The sequence below is a fragment of the Neofelis nebulosa genome, chromosome 3 (genome assembly GCF_028018385.1).
Source record: "Neofelis nebulosa isolate mNeoNeb1 chromosome 3, mNeoNeb1.pri, whole genome shotgun sequence".
NCBI lineage: Eukaryota > Metazoa > Chordata > Mammalia > Carnivora > Felidae > Neofelis > Neofelis nebulosa.
Genome location: NC_080784.1, coordinates 64,860,120 through 64,879,053, shown reverse-complemented (window position 1 = coordinate 64,879,053; position 18,934 = coordinate 64,860,120). Strand labels below are relative to the sequence as shown.

The 18,934-nt window shown below is 38.7% G+C and overlaps 1 pseudogene; it reads left to right on the top strand.

Moving 5' to 3' along the window:
- The window catches only part of LOC131507990 (large ribosomal subunit protein eL8-like), a 23,157-nt pseudogene extending 4,549 nt beyond the window's left edge, over positions 1–18,608 (top strand).
- Positions 18,609–18,934: the final 326 nt, after the last annotated feature.

Genomic DNA, 18,934 nt, shown 5'->3' with positions numbered 1-18,934 from the left:
TAACATTAGAAGAAAAAGAAGAAAGGAAAAAGGACAGAAGACTTGAACAGACACTTCATAAAAAAGAAACTGAATGGCTAAAAATATGTGAAAGAATGCTCAGCCTCATAAATAATGAGAAAATGCAAACGTGAATCAGAAGGAGATTCCACTACACATCTGCCAGATTGGCAAAAACGACTGACTACTGCACTGACAGTATCAGGTGCTGACAAGGACACGGAGCACTGAGAACACCCACACCGCTGGCAGTAGGCAAAATGGTCATGCCACTTTCGGAAATATTTTGGCCTCTTCTCCTGAATTTGAAGATATGCCTCTCTTATGACCCAAAAAAGGCACCCTCTTGAGAAACTTGTATGCATGTGCAGGAGGAGGTACGTAAGGACAGCCACAGCTACGTTGCTTATAATGATCCACAGGATGGAAGCTACTGATGTATCTTAACAGTACATTGTCTAGTGTGTTCATACATGGAAGACCACCTGTCAATGAAATTGAATGAACTACAACTACACAAAGCAGGTAATAGCATTAGGCGAAAGAAGCAAGATGCAAAAGAGTATATACAGAATGACTTCATTTATAGAAAATTCAAAGCAAGCAAAACTAAAATGTAGTGTTTAAAGTTACACACATAGGTGGTTAACTCTGCAGAGATGGTAAAGCTCTAAAGCTAAACAAGGACTTGATCATCATTAAGCATTGTGGTCAATTTAACAGGGTAAGTGAAGGGGAAAGTGTGAGGGAGAAAATGAGAATAGTAAGAGAGTTCTGGTGTTCAGGCAAGGCTCCATCTCTGACCTGGGTAGTGGTTACATGGGTATTAGCTTTGTAATTGTTCCTGTAAAAAAAAAATAATGTTTATTTATTTTTGAGAGAGAGAGAGAGAGAGAGACAGAGCATGAGTGGGGGAGGATCAGAGAGAGAGACACAGAATCGGAAGCAGGCTTCAGGCTCTGAGCTGCCAGCACAGAGCCTGATGTGGGGTTCAAACCCACAAACTGTGAGATTATGACCTGAGCCAAAGTTGGACGCTTAACTGACTGAGCCACCCAGGTGCCCCTATAATTTTTCAGTAAACGGTACCTTTAGGTTTTGCATACTTTTCTCTACATGGGCTTTACTTTACAGTATAACCAGGTTGGAAAAAAAAAAATGTTTCCACTAGATAAATGTGAATCAAAGTACATAACCTTATTCCTTATAGATTCCATTGGATCAATTACCTTTAGCTCAGAAAATACTTGCTCCCATTAGAATTCTTTTGATTTACTTATCTTATAGTCTTTGCATTTTTATAGGCTAGAAATGCTTCTCTATATCTCTAAATTTGGCTCTCAGAAACTTTTCATTATGGAGACTATTGTCATGGGAATGATATCCAGATAGAATCTAGACATGCTATAATAAAAAAAGAAAAAAGTCAAATAACTGGGCATATTTTAAAGCCAATGGGAAGGATAACAATTGGCAGTATCTTACCGACAACAGTGAGAAAACCCAAAACCCTAAGGGCTACAGGCTGCTGTCCTGCCTGTGACCAGAGCACTGGTGGCCTAGACTGCCCATTCCTGCTCTTTCTTGTTCTTTTCAATTCTCTCTACGTAGCTGATAAATTAAATTAAATTTATCTGGGTGGCTCAGCCAATTAAGCATCTGAGTTCAGGTCATGATCTCACAGTTCATGAGTTTGAGCCCCTAGTCCAGCTCTGCGCTGACAGCTTAGAGCCTAAAGCCTGCTTTGGATTCTGTGTCTCCCTCTCTCTCTCTGCCCCTCCCACCTCACATTCTGTCTCTCTTTCTCTCAAAAATAAATAAACATTAAAAAATTATTTTAAATTTTGTATTATTCTATTGCTGCTGCTACTGCCACCTTATAATTGTGTAGCTTATTATCCAGTAATTTCTTCACTGAACATCGAGTTGCTGGTCAAACACAAGACACCACTGGGTACTGCTCCTTAGAAGCTTTGCCTATCATAGGCATAGTTATTTCATTATCCCATATAATCTCCAACAATGCTCCGGGGTAGGCAGTGGATATGTTGCTATTCATTGTTTGAGCGTTTTTTTAATTGGATTTTTTATTAGTTACCTTTTGCTATGAATAACTCACCCCAAAACTTAGTGAAGCAACCTTTATGAAGCTCCAATTCTGCAAATCAGCTAGGCAGCTCCCTCTGGTTTGGGCTAGTTCAGCTAATTTTAGCTGGGCTCACTAGTGAGTCAGCCAGCAACTGGCTGACCTAGGATGGCCTCACTCACTCATTGTCTGGCCAGGATGACAGGACAACTGGGCCACACATATATCATCATTCTACAGGCTAACTCAGGCTTCTTCACGTGACAGTAGCAGAGTTCTGAGAGCAGCAAAAGCACATGCCAAATGTACAAGCATGTTGCAAGTCTCTGTGTATGTCACATTTGCTAAAGTCCCTTGTTCAAAGCAAGTCACATGGTCCAGCCCAGAATCGGTGTGGGAGGATATAAGCAAAGGGTGTGAATGTAAAAGATGATAAATCTATGGCCGTCTTTGCCACCCACTGCAGCCCTAGAATGCCTCTCCTAAGATCACACTGGTAGTATGTGGCAATCGAAGCACAGCTCATGGCCCCTCACTTGTAGTTCAGTGTTCTTTCCATCAGGGCAAACAAACAGAAGGAAGAGGGGAAGCTAATGGAGGTAGAAATTGGGGAGGGTGTGCAGGGGAAGATGATAAGGAAGTCACACAGAGTAATTCAGATCACAAAGCTTACTCAGTTAAAGTGGTTATGGTGGTGAAATTAACTGAGCAATCGCCACATGTTGCTTTGTTTTATGCAATACTAACCAATTTTAGAATGTTCTCATCATCAACAACATAAATGTGAAGAGCATTGATCCACTCGTCCCATCTTCTTATATCTCTTCACGTCTTCCCCACCTCCCCAGGATTACCATCTCAACACAACTTTCCGGCCATCAGTCAAGGAATCTGCAATTTCCCTTGCAAGTGCACACAACACTTAAGTCAGTTTCACAAAGCAGATGTCCATTAAATTTGGTTGACTAAATGAGAAGTAGCACAGAGAATATACTAAAACATCAAACCATTGCCCCCAGGAATATTTATTTTATTAGTACTACTGTAAATGCTGCAAAGAGTGTTCAGCCCTGGCATGCCAAGGGAGTTCCTCATTTGCAACTCTGGTTTTCCATTGTTGTCATTTCATGTGAAGAACACTGCAACTCAGTCCACAGTTTGGAAAGGTCAAGAAGCATTAAAGTACTGGAGGCGATGTGTTTGGCTACTTTGACTACAACTGGTTTGGCTCACACTCCTGAACTTACTAGCTCTTCATCTTTGAGCAGGTTGTTAGTACTGAGACTCAGGTTCTTCATCTGTAAAATGAGGATCACAGCGTTTACCTCAAAGACCATGTGAAGGATTGAATAGAATCAATCTTGGGGCACCTGGGTGACTCAGTCCGTTAGGCATCTGACTCTTGATCTCAGCTCTGGTTTTGATGTGGGGATCATAGGTTCAAGCCCCACTTTGGGCTTCTCATTGGACTCCCTGATGGGTCCCACATTGGCCCTGTGCTGGGCTCCGTGCTGAGCATGAAGCCTACCTAAAAACAAACAAACAAAAAAAACCCCAAAAAACCAAAAAACAAAAGAATCAATATGTAGGTAGCATGCATAGCACAGAGCTAATTGTGGATACTCTTTATACGATCATCTCTACTATTACTAATAATAGAAATCATTATAAGACAAATAATTTATTGTTTCACAGATTGAGATAATAGGGGAAACTGGGAGATCTATTTCTAAGGAATTCCCAGATTTTCTTTTTTTGTTGGTTTTCAAAAGTTCATTAAATCTCATTTACAGCAAACCAGAGAAGCCATTTCCTGATGTCCTCTCATGTATTAATTAATTTGCTCAGACCCTTGTCTACACTACCTGCAGCTCCCTTTCCCTATTCAGAGGACAGATGTTATTGACCTTCCTTCACTCCCATCAGGAAACTGCTCCGCCTTCTTTCTAGAGTCTCTGACCATCTTTCTATGTATATTTAAAAGCACCACAGGGATGGAAAAAAATCAGGCTGATAAAGATGCAGCCTAGTCCTTTATTAAAAAAAATAAAGCCATCTTTCTGAATAAAGATTAGAGATTTCAGTGCTAATATCCTTCTTGAAAAAAATCATGTTTCAATGCAGATAAGGAAGAAAGGCAAACTCTTTGCAACGACAAATCTTATTCTTCATTGGGCCCTCATTGTTTCATAAACAATAATACGCACATATTAGGAGGAGAATATCTTGTTGAAACAATAAATGGTCCCTTAGGACCTCAAAGTGCTTTGAGGAAATTGCTATTAATTTTTCCAATCACCCTGTAGCAATAAAAATCTCAATTCACAGAATTAAATTGAGATCTCAAGAGTCAAGTGGCAAATGCATAGTAAAGAGGTCCCCCAGTAGTCTACTTTCTGAAAATATTTTGGTCATTTTCATGAAGGGTTATTATGAAAAATGAATACCAACAGTTCAAAAACTGTGTCAGCTATTCTGAAGAAAAGTTTTCAAAGAAATCAGGCAAGTCTGACTTTCCTTTCAGGATTACTTGAAGAACTGGCTGAGATGGATCAGAGGGGAAAAAATGTGAAAAAAATAAAGCAGAATATGCAAAAAGAAAAAAAGAAGTCTGCTAAGAGCTGGCTGTGTCCTCCTAAAACATAAGTAATAGGTATGATTTCATTCGGAGATGTGGATTCAAAGGATCTTTCATATAAAATTGGAGTACACCAAAAAGTCTACTCTGATTAAAACTCTTTTCTCCAACAGTTCCTACTGGGATTTATCATTCACTTAGATTAACTCACCAGCTCCTATGATAATCACTCATATCTGGGAGTGGTACCACAATAAGTCACAATTACTGCAAATATTTTAGTGTAAATTAATTCATCTAAGGAAAACTAAACAGACTAGATTTTTTTATTTCAAAGAGTATAGATTCAGAGCATATCTGCTGGGACATCACAGTGGTGAGTCCTGAGCAAGCAAGGGACAATCAGAGGACATGTTGTTGATGTAGGACAGAATGCTCAGGCTATAGTTAGACCACTTTCTCTATGCCTCAACTTCCTCCTTGTAAAAGAGGAATGATTCTGTCCTGCTTAGCTCTCAGAGTCACTGTGAAAATCAAATTCAATAATATTCTGAAACACTCAAGTGTTTCATTCAAATATAAAAAAAATAAAGAAAGAATGGGTCCTAGAAGTGTGGCAAGGGTTATAAGGACAAAAAACATTCAGATGGGATAAGAGTAATGATAAAAATAAATGACTACATAGATAAATAACATAAGAAATGTCGGTTACTAAGTTTTGCTTGAAATCACTCCTGGAAAACAGTGTAGATATTTTTTATTCAAGGACATAAAATAAGGATAAAAATAAGACAAGTTGCTGCATTAAATGAAGATTTTCTAACATTTATAAAAAAAAAAACCCTGGAGACACGAAAGTCAGTCTCTTTCCTTGATCTCTCCTTAAATAAAAGGCAATTGCTAAAAAAAGAAAAAAAAAGTAGTAGATTTTCAAGCCCTGATGTGCACAGATGCCCATGAGATCTGAAATGAAAAAAAAAAAAAACCCTCTTAAACCATAGTCTTAGATAGATTTCATTATTTATATGTATGTTTGTAAATGCAGATTAAAAAGGTGTAAAAAACACACCGGACTATTAATAGTGTTTCCTTCAGGGAGAAAGGTGAGGCTGGGGAAAGCTGGGAAGGAGGACTTTCTTTACACTTTTGTAATATTTGAAAAATCTCTAATCATATATTTTATGACTTTTTAAAAAATAGCATGATAGATATTATGATAGACATATGCAGTTTCTAACCATGGGAGATGGGATCCGCCGAGACTTAATAACTAAGCAGGAATCAGTCAGACAGAATAGCAGAGGAAAGGCACTTACGGCAGAGAATTAGCATGTGCAAAGGCACAGGGGTCTAGGAGGAGGAGAGGTATTCATTATGTGTGGTAGTTTGGTAAAAGCAAATCCTAGGTGGATATGGTAGAAGAGTGGAGGGTGATGGTAGAAGGCTGATCGTGGGGCCTGTGTAAGATGTTAAGGAATTTGAACTGTATTCTGAGCCACTAGGAAACCATTGATGGATTTGGGGTGGGGGGGGTGGTGGTTGGGGAGGGTGGATAACACGCTGCAGTTTGTGTTTCAGGGAGATGTCACTGAAAACAGTGTAGACAATGAATGGAGTAGAAGAAAAAACAATTAGGAAACACTATGAGCAAGGAAAGAGTTGTCAAAGCTCTTAACTAAAACCATGGAAAGGAATCAAGAAACTATTGGTTATTTGCAACCAATGGAGATGAAAGTGGAGGTGCAGTCAAGAGGTAAGGCTTTAATAATCAGCATTTCCTGGGATGCCTGGGTGGCTCCATCAGTTAAGCATCTGACTTCACCTCAGGTCATGATCTCGGGTTCGATAGTCCGATTGCTGCATGGGGGTCTGTGCTGAAAGCTCAGAGCCTGTTTTGGATTCTGTGTCTCCCTCTTTCTGCCCCTCTCCTGCTCGCACTTCCCCCCCCCTTTCAGAAATAAACACTAAAAAATTAAAAAAAAAAGAATCAGCATTTCCCAATTCCATTATTCATGTTCTCCATCACAATCTAAGAAAAACCCACTACTATCTTTTACTCAGTAATTTTTATTGACTCACATTAAGCCTCATGCTAAGCAGAAAAATGATAGGTTTGATACACTGTGCTTTTCTACTACACCTTAATATAAGCACATATAAATTAAAATTAAAATGCATCTAAGTCTTCTTAAATACCAGCAATGAAAACTATACCACACTTTAGGACACATAGGATCAATTGCTTCCATTTCTAAAACCCTATAAGTCTATGCTATTTAACCAAAAGCTTCCTTTGAAATTTGAGCCCCCAGAATGTTATAAGCATTTTGTCCAAGATTTAGCTTAGACTGAGTATGGTCTCCAGATCTAGTAACTCAGAACTGCAAATTCTCAGACCCTACTAAAGCAGAAATTCTTAAGGTACAAGGGACTAATCTATGTTTTAAGAAACTTCCATGTGAATTTGATGCCCCTACCTAAAGTCTGAGAACCACTGCTTTGGGCCGTGCACAAGATTTCTCCAGCAAAGAAACTGAGGCAATCAGGAGAATGTAAGTAGGATCATTTCCAACTCAGTGCTCTTACATCTAATAACATCTATTATTCTTTTTTATTATCCAGATCCATACTGTGCCTTTTAGAACCATGCTCAGTTCATTGACAACCATTAAATAGATCAATTGAGGATAATGATGCATTTGTGGTTTTCTAGATCTCTAGTGTACCACTTCTCAAATTCTCATACCACAGTTACTACCTTCATAATTCTGCTCCAACCATGCATCACATATTGTACACACATATTATTTACTTAAAGTTTTTCCTTAAATAAATCCCTTTTTTTATTTTAATAAATTAAAGGACAAATTTATATTACTACCATCATCAGAAAGTACCACTTGCTGTGACTAAAAGCTAACTACAAAGAAGAATCCAATGTCAGATTCTACCCTTATTTGTCAAAAGTTATGCTCTGATGACATGATACTCTATGTATAAAACCCAAAGACTGCACCAAAAAATTTGCTATAACTAATACATGAACTTATCAAAGTCACAGGATATAAAATCAATGTGTAGAAATCTGTTGCATTTCTATACACCAATAATGAAACAGCAGAAGAAGAAATCAAGGAATCAATCCCATTTGCAATTGCCCCAATAACAATTAGATACCTAGGAATAAACCTAACTAAAGAGGGAAAAGATCTGTACTCTAAAAACTGTAGAACACTTATGAAAAAATTGAAGAAGACACAAAGAAATGGAAAAGCATTTCATGCTCATGGATTGGAAGAACATTGTCAAAATATCTATACTACCCAGAGCAATCTATACATTAATGCAATCCCTTTCAAAATACCACCAGCATTTTTTACAGAGCTAGAACAAACAATCCGAAAATTTGTATGGAACCACAAAAGACCCCAAATAGCCAAAGCAATCCTGAAAAAAAAAGCAAAGCTGGAAGTATCATAATTCCAGATTTCAAGCTATATTATAGAGCTGTAGTCATCAAGACAGTATGGTACAAGTGCAAAAGCAGACACATAGAAACCCAGAAATGGACCCACAACCATATGGGCAACAAATCTTCAAAAAAGCAGGAAAGAATATCCAAAGGAAAAAAGACAGTCTTTTCAACAAATGATGTTGGGAAAACTGGATGGCGACATGCAGAAGAATGAAACTGAACCACTTACACCATACACAAAAATAAACTCAAAATGGATGAATGACCTAAATGTGAGATAGGAAACCATCAAAATCCTGGAGGAGAACACAGGCAGCAACCTCTTTAACCTCAGCCGCAGCAATTTCTTACTAGAAACATCACCAAACACAAGGGAAACTAAAGCAAACATGAACTATCAGGACCTCATCAAGATAAAAGCTTCTGCACAGTGAATTAAACAATCAACAAAACTAAAAGGCAGCCTATGGAGTGGGAGAAGATATTTGCAAATGGCACATCTGATAAAGGGTTAATATCCAAAATCTATAAAGAACATATCAATTTCAACACCCCAAAAAACAAATAATCCAGGTAAGAAATGGGCAGAAGACATAAATAGATACTTTTCCAAAGAAGACATCCAGATGGCTAATAGACACATGAAAAGATGCTCAATATCATTCATCATTAGGGAAATATAAATCAAAACCATGGTGAGATATCACTTCATACCTGTCAGAATGTCTAAAATTTATAACACAAGAAACAACAGATGTTGGTGAGGATGTGGTGAAAGGAGAAGCCTCTTGCCCTGCTGATGTGAATGCAAACTGGTACAGCCACTCTAAAGAACAGTATGGAGGATCCTCAAGAGACTAAAAATAGAACTACCCTACAATCCAGCAATTGCACAATTAGGTATTTACCCAAAGGATACAAAAACCCAGATGGAAGGGGTACATGCACCCCAATGTTTAACAGCCTTATCGACAATAGCAAAACTATGGAGAAAGCTCAAATGTCCATCGAATGATGAATGGATAAAGAAGATGTGATATTTATACAATGAGATCTTACTCAGCCATCAAAAAGAATGAAATCTTGCTATTTGCAATGACATGGTTGAAGCTAGAGTATCATGCTAAGCAAAATTAGTCAACTGGAGAAAGACAAGTACCATGTGATTTCACTCATATGTGGAATTAAAGAAACAAAACAGATGAACATGTGAAGGGGGTGGAAAGAAGAGCAGGAAACAAACCACAAGTGACTTGTAACAATAGAGAACAAACTGAAGATTGTTGGAGGGGAGGTGAGTGCAAGATGGGCTAAATGGGTGATGGGTATTAAGGAAGGCACCTGTGATGGGCCCTGGGTGTTGTATATAAGTGATGAATCACTGACTTCTACTCTGGAAACCAGTATCGCACTGTATGCTAACTAAAATTTAAATTAAAAATAAAATAAAATAAAACAGGACCAAAAAAAAAAAAAGGAAAGAAAGAAATTGCCTGATTATTGTTAGTTAAGTAATTTGCCTGATAGATCCCCGAAATCCTCAAAAACAAAAAAAAAAACAAAAAAAAAACAAGAAAAAAGAAAAAAGAAAAAGAAAGAAACAAACCATATTTTAAGGTTTATTTACCTAAAAATAAATTTGCTTATAAGGACTGCATTCCTTTATTACCAAGGATGGTTAGCCCATATTAGAAGAGTGTTCAAGTTTCATACCTAACTTGATGTACTCTGGATAGAAAAAGCATTAAAATGGATTTAAGGTTTTCAACATGTGATTCAGTATTAGTTACCTATATGAGCATGAACCCCCCAAATCATTCCATTCTGGCAGTGATTCCTATCCCATACTTCAGGAAATGCTAGTTTAAACCATAAGTACAAGCTAGATAAACTCTGAGAATGCAGATTTAGAACAGGAAAGTTCTAAAAATAAAACCTTCATATTTAAGAAGTGAACCAAAAAAGAAAAGCAAACAAGGGTGACTAGAACCTGGCCTGAACTGAGAAGCAGGACCTAAAAGGGCCAGAGAAAAGCTAGACACAGAATTGCCACTGAACCCAGGAGAGAAGGAATTTAGGAAAAGAAAGCACCAGCAAGAATGAATGATCTAGCACAAACATCTGCCTTCCAACCAACCCTAAACCCAAACAATGACATAAATAATTTTATTTTGTAAAAATCCATGTATTTTGTAAAAGTACTACCAATGGAACAGGAATTTTAAGAAATTCCTGAAAGAGATAATTCCTTTTCCTTTCTCTCTCTTCCAGCTATCACAGCTGCCACAAGGAAAGAAGGCTAAAGGGAAGAAGGTGGTCTTGGACCCTGCTGTCATGAAGAAGCCAGAGGCCAAAAAAGGTGGTCGGTCCCTTGTTAAAACAAGGGACAGGACATCCAGCCTCAAAGGGACTTCACTCTGTGAAATGTCCCCTCTGTATCTGGTTGCAGTGGCAAAGGCTCTTCCCTTTAAACATCTGAAAATTCCTTCTGTCATTAACCAGTTCACCTAGGCCTTGGACCACCAAACAGTTATTCAATTGCTTAAGTTCATCCACAGATTCAGACCAGAGACTAAGCAAGAGAAGAAGCAGGAAATTTTGGCCTGAATTGAGAACAAAGTTGCTAGCAAAGGGGATGACCCCATTAAGAGGCCACCTGTTCTTCAAGTGGGGGTTAATACTGTCCCCACCTTAATGGAAAAGAAGTCTCAGCTGATAGTGATTTTACATTCTGTGGACCCCACTGAGCTGGTTGTCTTCCTGTCTGCCCTGTGTCATAAGGTGGGTGTTCCCCATTGCATTATCAAGAGGAAGGCCAAGCTGGGCATCTGGTCCACAGGAAAACCTCACACAGGTTCACTCGGAAGACAAAGGAGGTCTGTCCAAGCAGGTGGAAGCTATGAGGACCAATGACAATGACAAACATGATGAGATCCACCATCTCTGGGGAGGCATCGTCCTGGGTCCAAAGTCAGTGGCTTGTGTTGCTGAGCTGGAAAAGGCAAAGGCTAAAGAACTGGCACCAAATCAGGCTAAGCATGCACTGCTGAGTCGTCCATACGTAAAGGTAATATGAGTTCATTTTCAGCCAGTATTGGAAGGAAGAAAGGAAGGAAGGAAGGAAGGGAGGAAGGAAGGAAGGAAGGAAGGGAAAGAGAGAGAGAGAGACAAAGAGACAAAGAGAGAAAGAAAGAAAGAAAGAAAGAAAGAAAGAAAGAAAAAGAGAGAGAAAGGAGAGAAAGAAAGAGGAAGGAAGGAAGGAAAAGAGAGAGACAGACAAAGAGAGAAAGAGAGGAAGAAAGAAAGAAAGAAAGAGAAAAAGAAAGAGAGAAAGAAGGAGAGAAAGAAAGAGGAAGAAAGGAAGGAAGGAAAGAAGGAAGGAAGGAAGGGAAAGAGAGAGAGACAGACAAAGAGAGAAAGAAAGAAAGAAAGAAAGAAAGAAAGAAAGAAAGAAAAAGAAAGGAAGGAAGGAAGGAAGGAAGGAAGGAAGGAAGAGAAAAAGAAAGAGAGAGAAAGAAGGAGAGAAAGAAAGAGGAAGAAAGGAAGGAAGGAAGGGAAAGAGAGAGAGACAGAGAAAGAAAGAGAGAAAGAAAGAAAGAAAGAAAGAAAGAAAGAAAGAAAGAAAGAAAGAAAGAAAAAGAAAGAAAGAAAGAAAGAAAGAAAGAAAGAAAGAAAGAAAGAAAGAAAAAGAAAGGAACAAAGAAAGAAAGAAAGAAAGGAAGAAAGAAAGATTCCTGAAAGAAAACAGATGACACCAAATGATACATGGAGAAACAAAACTACGCTGAAAGAGGTCCAACAGGTTTAATGATGGTTAACGGCTTTATCAAGGTTTTACCAGGGATTATTTCAACATAGAAAGTCGTACAGACACCTCCTTTGCTCATCTACGTTATAGTAAAAATTAACTACATTATTTACATTGTAATAAAAGTTCCATAATAACTAAACGGTATTTGTGATACCAAACAATATATTTTAGTTAAATGGGTGTATTCATTGTCTATTACTGAGTATCAAATTATCCGACAATATGGCCTGTTAAAACAACACCCATTTATTACACCACAGTCTCTGTAGGTCAGGAATCTGGACGTGACCGAGTCCTCATTGCTTCATGGTCTCTCACAAAGCTGCAGTGAAAGTGTTGGCTCAGTGAATGCAATCTCATCTGTGGGCTCTCCTGGGGAAGCATGTCACTCAATAGTTGTTGGAAGCGTTCAGCTCTTCATTGGCTGTTGGGTGGAGGACCTCAATTCATCGATTGTTCTTGTCTGGATGTGGCCCTCAGTTTCTTGCCTCGGGGCTTCTCCAACACAGCAACTTGCTTTATCAACACACAAGCCAAAGGAGCAATAGAGGGAGCCTGCTAGCAAGAAAAAAGTCCCAATATTTCATAATCTAATCATTGAAGTGACATTCCCTCAATGTTGCCATAAATAACAGAAGGCAGGGATCATTGGCAGACACTGCAGAAGCTGCCTTACCCAGAAGAGTCCTTCTCACCCAAATAATTACATTTAGTTCTAGATAGACACTAAAATTATATCTAAGCTTTTCATTTTACAGATGAGAAAACTGAGACACAGGGTGATTGTATAACTCACTCAAGTCTAGTCTAAAGTGAGAACCAAGGTCTGCTTAGCCCGTTTTACCCTACACCATAGCTGCTGCTTTTTTTTTTTTTTTTAATGTTTATTCATTTTGGGAGAGAGAGAAAGAAAGCAGGGGAGGGGCAGAGAGAGAATCCCAAGCAGACTCCGCACTGTCAGCCCAGAGCCAGACACAGGGCTCAAACTTACCAACCCTGAGATCATGACCTGAGCTGAAATCAAGAAGTTGGATGCTTAACTGACTGAACCACCCAGGCACCCCTTACTGTTTCTAAAGCCTAGGACAAGTGCCATATCTCAACTGCTCCAGCCTGTTGACAACCCTCTCTCTGAAGGGTAACATGAATTCTCTATGTCACTTCCATGGTAGTTAACCAAACAATACCTGAATGACTGTTTTTTATTTTTAATTTTTTTTAACGTTTATTCATTTTGGGGAGAGAGAAAGAGAGAGAGAGAGAGAGTGTGTGTGTGTGTGTGTGTGTGTGTGTGTGTGTGAGTGGGGGAGGGGCAGAGAGAGAGAGAGAGACACACACACACACACAGAATCCAAAGCAGGCTCCAGGTTCCAAGCAGTCAGAGCCGGACACGGGGCTCAAACCCATGAACCATGAGACCATGACCTGAGCCAAAGTCAGATGCTTAACCGACTGACCCACCCAGGTGCACCTACCTGAATGACTGTTTAATGTTCTAGAGTAGCTACCTTACTCCCCCTAAAACCTCTTCTAAGAAGGAACTATGTTTCATGCATCCTCTTGTCCCTTGTAAAGAAAATTCTAGAAGCCTCCTACCCACAAAAGGAACTTAGTGAAACGTATGTTGACTGACAAAACTTAAAAACTGCAAGAAAGCATAAATGTTAGAGAAGGAGAAATTGTATAATTTGCTTTTGACAGTCATATAACATCCTCAAATTGTCAAATAAAAATTTCCTTAAGTAATTTTTTATGGGATAATGTAAGGTCAATGAATTAATAAGAGCAAGGGTCAGCACTGTCCATCTAGTAAAGTTCAATATGAGGAAACGTAAAGACAAATTAATTCCCACCTCTCAGCCCTTGGCCCTCTGGTGGTTAGCATTTTCACTCATTGAGTTCTGTGTTTGCATGAGGAGATTTGCAGGCTACATTATAAGAGTGTAAAAGATATATAACTGACAGAGAAATACTAGGAAGGTGCATACCATTGAAAATGTATACAAAACATTCAACACTTGAGAGGAGAAAAATCACAATTTCTTCTATTCCTATACCAGTGCCCTAATCCACTTTCCTTTCCTCTACATGAAATAAATAGATCCCCAAATAAACTGGAGGATAAAACCAGCACTTAACAAACTCCTCAAAACCAATAGCTGCACATTTCGTCCAAGTCATATGAGTTCCTCCACTTTGTAAACCTTAAGAGACAACAAGAGGGGCGCCTGGGTGGCTCAGTCGGTTGAGCGGCCGACTTCGGCTCAGGTCATGATCTCGTGCTCCGTGAGTTCGAGCCCCACGTCAGGCTCTGTGCTGACAGCTCAGAGCCTGGAGCCTGTTTCAGATTCTGTGTCTCCCTCTCTCTGACCCTCCCCCATTCATGCTTTGTCTCTCTCTGTCTCAAAAATAAATAAACGTTAAAAAAAAAAAATTAAAAAAAAAAAGAGACAACAAGAAACTATGAAGATGACCTGTTTCACTTTTTTGAGACATTCTGGGTAAAATAAAGTATAATGTATGGTTTCCTCAAAATTCAAAGAGTAAGGAAATATTCTAACCGGTAGAGTAGTTCTACTAAACACTGGTATAGAAAACAATCCTGAAGCAATTGCTTGTTTCTATCAAGACAGGTGATTGTAACATGTGTGCAGATGAATTGAGGGGACAGCAATGTAGCTGTATATAATCAATTAATTCTAGCAATGCTATTGACAGAAAATTCCAGAAACACACCAGTGAAGTACCTGCAGTCTTTACGATGTTTCTACTTTTCTAAAAATATTTCACATTTGTCCCCACAATCTTATCAAAGGGAGTCAGGAATTTTACTCAAAGCTGTGAACTGGGTCTTATATGCTCTGTAAGATTTAAACAGATCAGGTTCTTATTTCCTACATGAATACATTTATGATAAGCAAGTCTTTGATTAGCTGTTGGCTGTGCAAAGACCAGACACACCCTTCCGCACCTTGGATTGATATGCACTGAAACATCCCTAACATTTTGAATTATTTATTTTAGGAGGGCTTAAGCCAAAAGACTGGGAAAATATTATCAATGCCAAGCCCTTCTCTTCCCCCAGAAGGCTTGTCTCTTACCTCTTACAACAAAGTAAAGAAGATTCTAGTTTTCCTTACCAGAATCTTTTTAGGTGCCTAAGGCAGGGCAGATGGGAGGTGGAAAGAGAATATAAACTGTTTTGGAGTTCCTTCACATGAAGAAAAAAAAAGTTGTATCAAGATTTAAATACTCCTGCCTCAACAAACACAAATAACCAAGCAAAAGCTAGCTTACAAAAAATTCAAATTGCTGCCCTGGAGGAAAAAAGCTCAAACTAACAGATGCTCAGTCATTTTAGCAATCTTTTAGAATATTGGGATTTAATAGCAGTTTATTATCTGCACCAATAACAACAAAAGTGATGGGACTATAGGTCTAGGCATTGAAACAAAATTATCCCTACTACATTATCTATAATATGACAATTGTGAAGAGCCCATCAAGACTAAATAAGAAATGTTTTCTAATGAATGTTGCTATTGTGTTAAATGAGATTAATATGGGCCTTGAATTTTAGAAACATTGAATTAAGCAGCAGGTAATGAAAAGTGATTATCCTAATTAAGCAAAAAAAAAAAAAAAATACATACAATGGCCCTCTTCATCACCAGAGATGCCCCCTTGCGTAGCATCAAACCTCCTCCTATGTGAACTCCGAGCTACCCTTTAGAGAGACCAGAATTTTGCTAAATAACCTGTATAACATCAAATAACGGTTTCTCCTCTATTCTGCAAACCAAAGAAAGAAATGGGATAACATTCTGTAATGATAACGCCATGAGTTCTTCAGAAGAAAGATTGTACAGAGGTATACCAATCTTAAAGAAATCAGATATGTGGGTTTGGGAGACTCAAAACACAGTCTCCTCAAAGATAGGCATTGAGCTCTGGCTCTGGCCGTCATGGGGACAAAGACTTAGGGTATGTTTGGGACAGGATGATATGCACATACCCTAGCTCATGCAGAATGAAGTTTACAAAGGATTATGAAGATGGGCTCCCCTGCTTCTTATTTCATTTGCATCTGTGAAATCACTGAAATCCCTCCTCAAGATCTCAACAGAATCATAATATCAGGGAAAAAGTGCCTTTGGGTAAATCTCCCAGGGAAATTAAGAGGTAGAGCCATTAAATAGAAATGATACATATTTTATTTTGGCACCTGACCTTTTTATGTGGTTAATACATAAAAATAGCCCTAGAACATTTTTTCTTTTTCTTTTTCTTTTTTTCTAAGACAATCACTAAAGTTTTCTAGGTCTTGTATGTGTCAGACACTGTGCTAAGTGCTTCGACATCTGACATGTTACCCAATTTAATCCTCGTAACCCTGTATAGTAGTGTTTTATTTAATTTTATAAATGAAAAAAAACTTAACCTCAGAAAAAAACAAAAGACAGAAGGTTGTTGATCATTTCTTGAGTAGGGTACAAATAAGATACGAGTTTATGATCATTAACATCTATAAAAAGCCATTCTAAATATAAATGAAATAAAGATTTTTTTTTTAATTTTTCACAAGATTATGACTAGTGGAAAGTGTCCTTCTAAGCAGCAGGCTGCCCAATTCAGAGGTAAACTTGTCACAGTTTCGGCATCCTCTGATGACAGTTCTTATGACTCAGTTCCTTGGATCTCTCTGTAATTCCTAGTGGTTAAATGGAGCTCGTTCCTTGCATGAAATAGTCTGAGATTGAATCCTAACTGTATGTTTGGGGTGAATACTAGCAATAGACTGGCTGTATTCCCTTAGGCGTATTAGTCAACTTGAGAATTTGTAATGGGTTATTTAAAGAGGTCGGGGTAGGATGGTATCTATCTACATGGGGGCAGTTTAGGTACAGCCTGAAATCCTTCTGCAAACTGACAAGGGAGCAATATGTAGACAGCTAATATTAAAAGGACCCTCAGGGACAAGATAGGCCACTGTCGTACCTCCTTCATACAGGTTGCATGCAAGACTCCCTCAGCAAAGAATCAATGATTTGGTTTCCAAAATTGCCCAAGTCTTTAATCGAAATCTCCCGAACTATTCCTGTGTCATTCCTCTATCTTCCCACCAGGGGGCAGGGTAGAGGCGACATAATCTCATTTTCTACTTCCTCATTCATTCTACTTCCAGGTGTAAATTGTTCCTTAAATGGTTTAGGTTTTCCCTTTTGAATCTCAAAGCCCTATATTGAAAGTGAAGGAAACTGAACACTGACTCTTTCTAGTTCTTTTTATTCCTTTTACAATATTCCTACTTCTTGGGGCAATATGGAAGTCTCTGATTAACCAGGGGGAAAGAAGTTAGAGGAAAGAACCGCTTAACAAATAATATCTCAAGATACAATCTCAAGAATAGACTGAAATTTACGTCTGAAGTTAGAGTTATTTCTAACTTTATTTATATGGGCAACAAAAACAAAAGTGCCAGATTCACTCAATAACGATCGTTTTGTTTACAGCTACTCCCTTGCAGTTTCCTTTCCTCTCCCCTGTGATTTTGCCCATTAGTGTAGTCCAAAGCTATGCCTCTGAAATGAGGCATTGACATTTGATCCTATGGCAGCAGAAATTCAAGCAATTGAATGATACTGATTCTCAGGACAGGCCTTACTATCATGACCTCCTTCTACTCCCATAACCACAACCACCCACCACCATTGCCCCTTGTTCATATTTAACATTTTTTGCCGATGTTCCTTCCGTCTCTCACGCCTGTATCAAATGATAATGGGAAATCTGTCTTATAAACCGAATGCAAGTAAGCTCTAAATTCCAGGATGAGAAATTGCCTCAAATAATGAAAATAAGAGCATCCACATATAGAATGGAGTGTTAGAAGTATATTATAATGCATAAAATATTCTTCTGTTATTGCTGCTGGAAATTACTGTTTACAAAGCACCTTCCCATGTACTATTTGGTTAAATGTAACAGCTTAATATCTCTTTCAAAAGAAGTATCCCAATGAAAGGAAATGTTAGTGGTTTGTAATTTTTTTTTAATGTTTATTTATTTTGAGAGAGAGAGAGCGCGCGCGCAAGCGGGAAAGGGGAGAGAGACACAGAATCTGAAGCAGGCTCTGGGCTCCACGCTGTCGGCACACAGTCAGAGGCGGGGATCTAATCCACAAATTGTGAGATCATGACCTCGGTGGAAGTTGGATGCTCAACTGACCCAGCCCCTAGGCGCCCCTAGTGGTTTGTAATCTTAAGGAGAGCTGGCCTTTCTCATGCTGAATGCTCACGAAAGCAGACATGCCTGGCTGGACTTTCACCTAGTAAGAGAGCCGCATGCTCAGTTTGGAGAAAGTAGGCTGCTGGAGGTTTGTAGAATGATATGGCAATCCTTTAAATGCAGTTATGTGTCTCTTTTTCGCCTGGCCTAAATGTTCCCATTATTTCTGTGATATAATTCAACCAACTAGGCACCTTAAATTTTTCAACATTTTTTCCTTTTGAAGTTCCATCGCTGGAGCTGCCAAATCAGTCTTTCCCTGCTGTTGACGGCCTGTGGCACAATGAACGTCACTACATGCCCCTTCCCATTTGTCAGCAATGGCAGAAACGTCCATGGTACCTGTGAAGGCCAAGTGATTGCCAAGTAATTAGCAAGGGCTGACGTCAGTTAGGCAACATCTCCTTCCGTAGGTTTCCGTAAAGCAAGACTTGTGACAACTTTCTTGGAGTCTTAAAAATCAGAATTATTTAAGTAGATAATACCAAAGCAGAAAAAGCCTCTGAGTCTTTTTCCCACCAGAATATGGTGGCAACATGGCATTAAGGTTCAGGTCATGATACATAAAACAACAGTTACGTCATGTGGTTAATATACTATGACTCGCTAGAGTATAAAAACACCTCTGTCATTTCCCTTTGTCTCTTACGCACCATCCACAGGATCAAAGGAAAAAAATAACTTCACCAGTGAGAT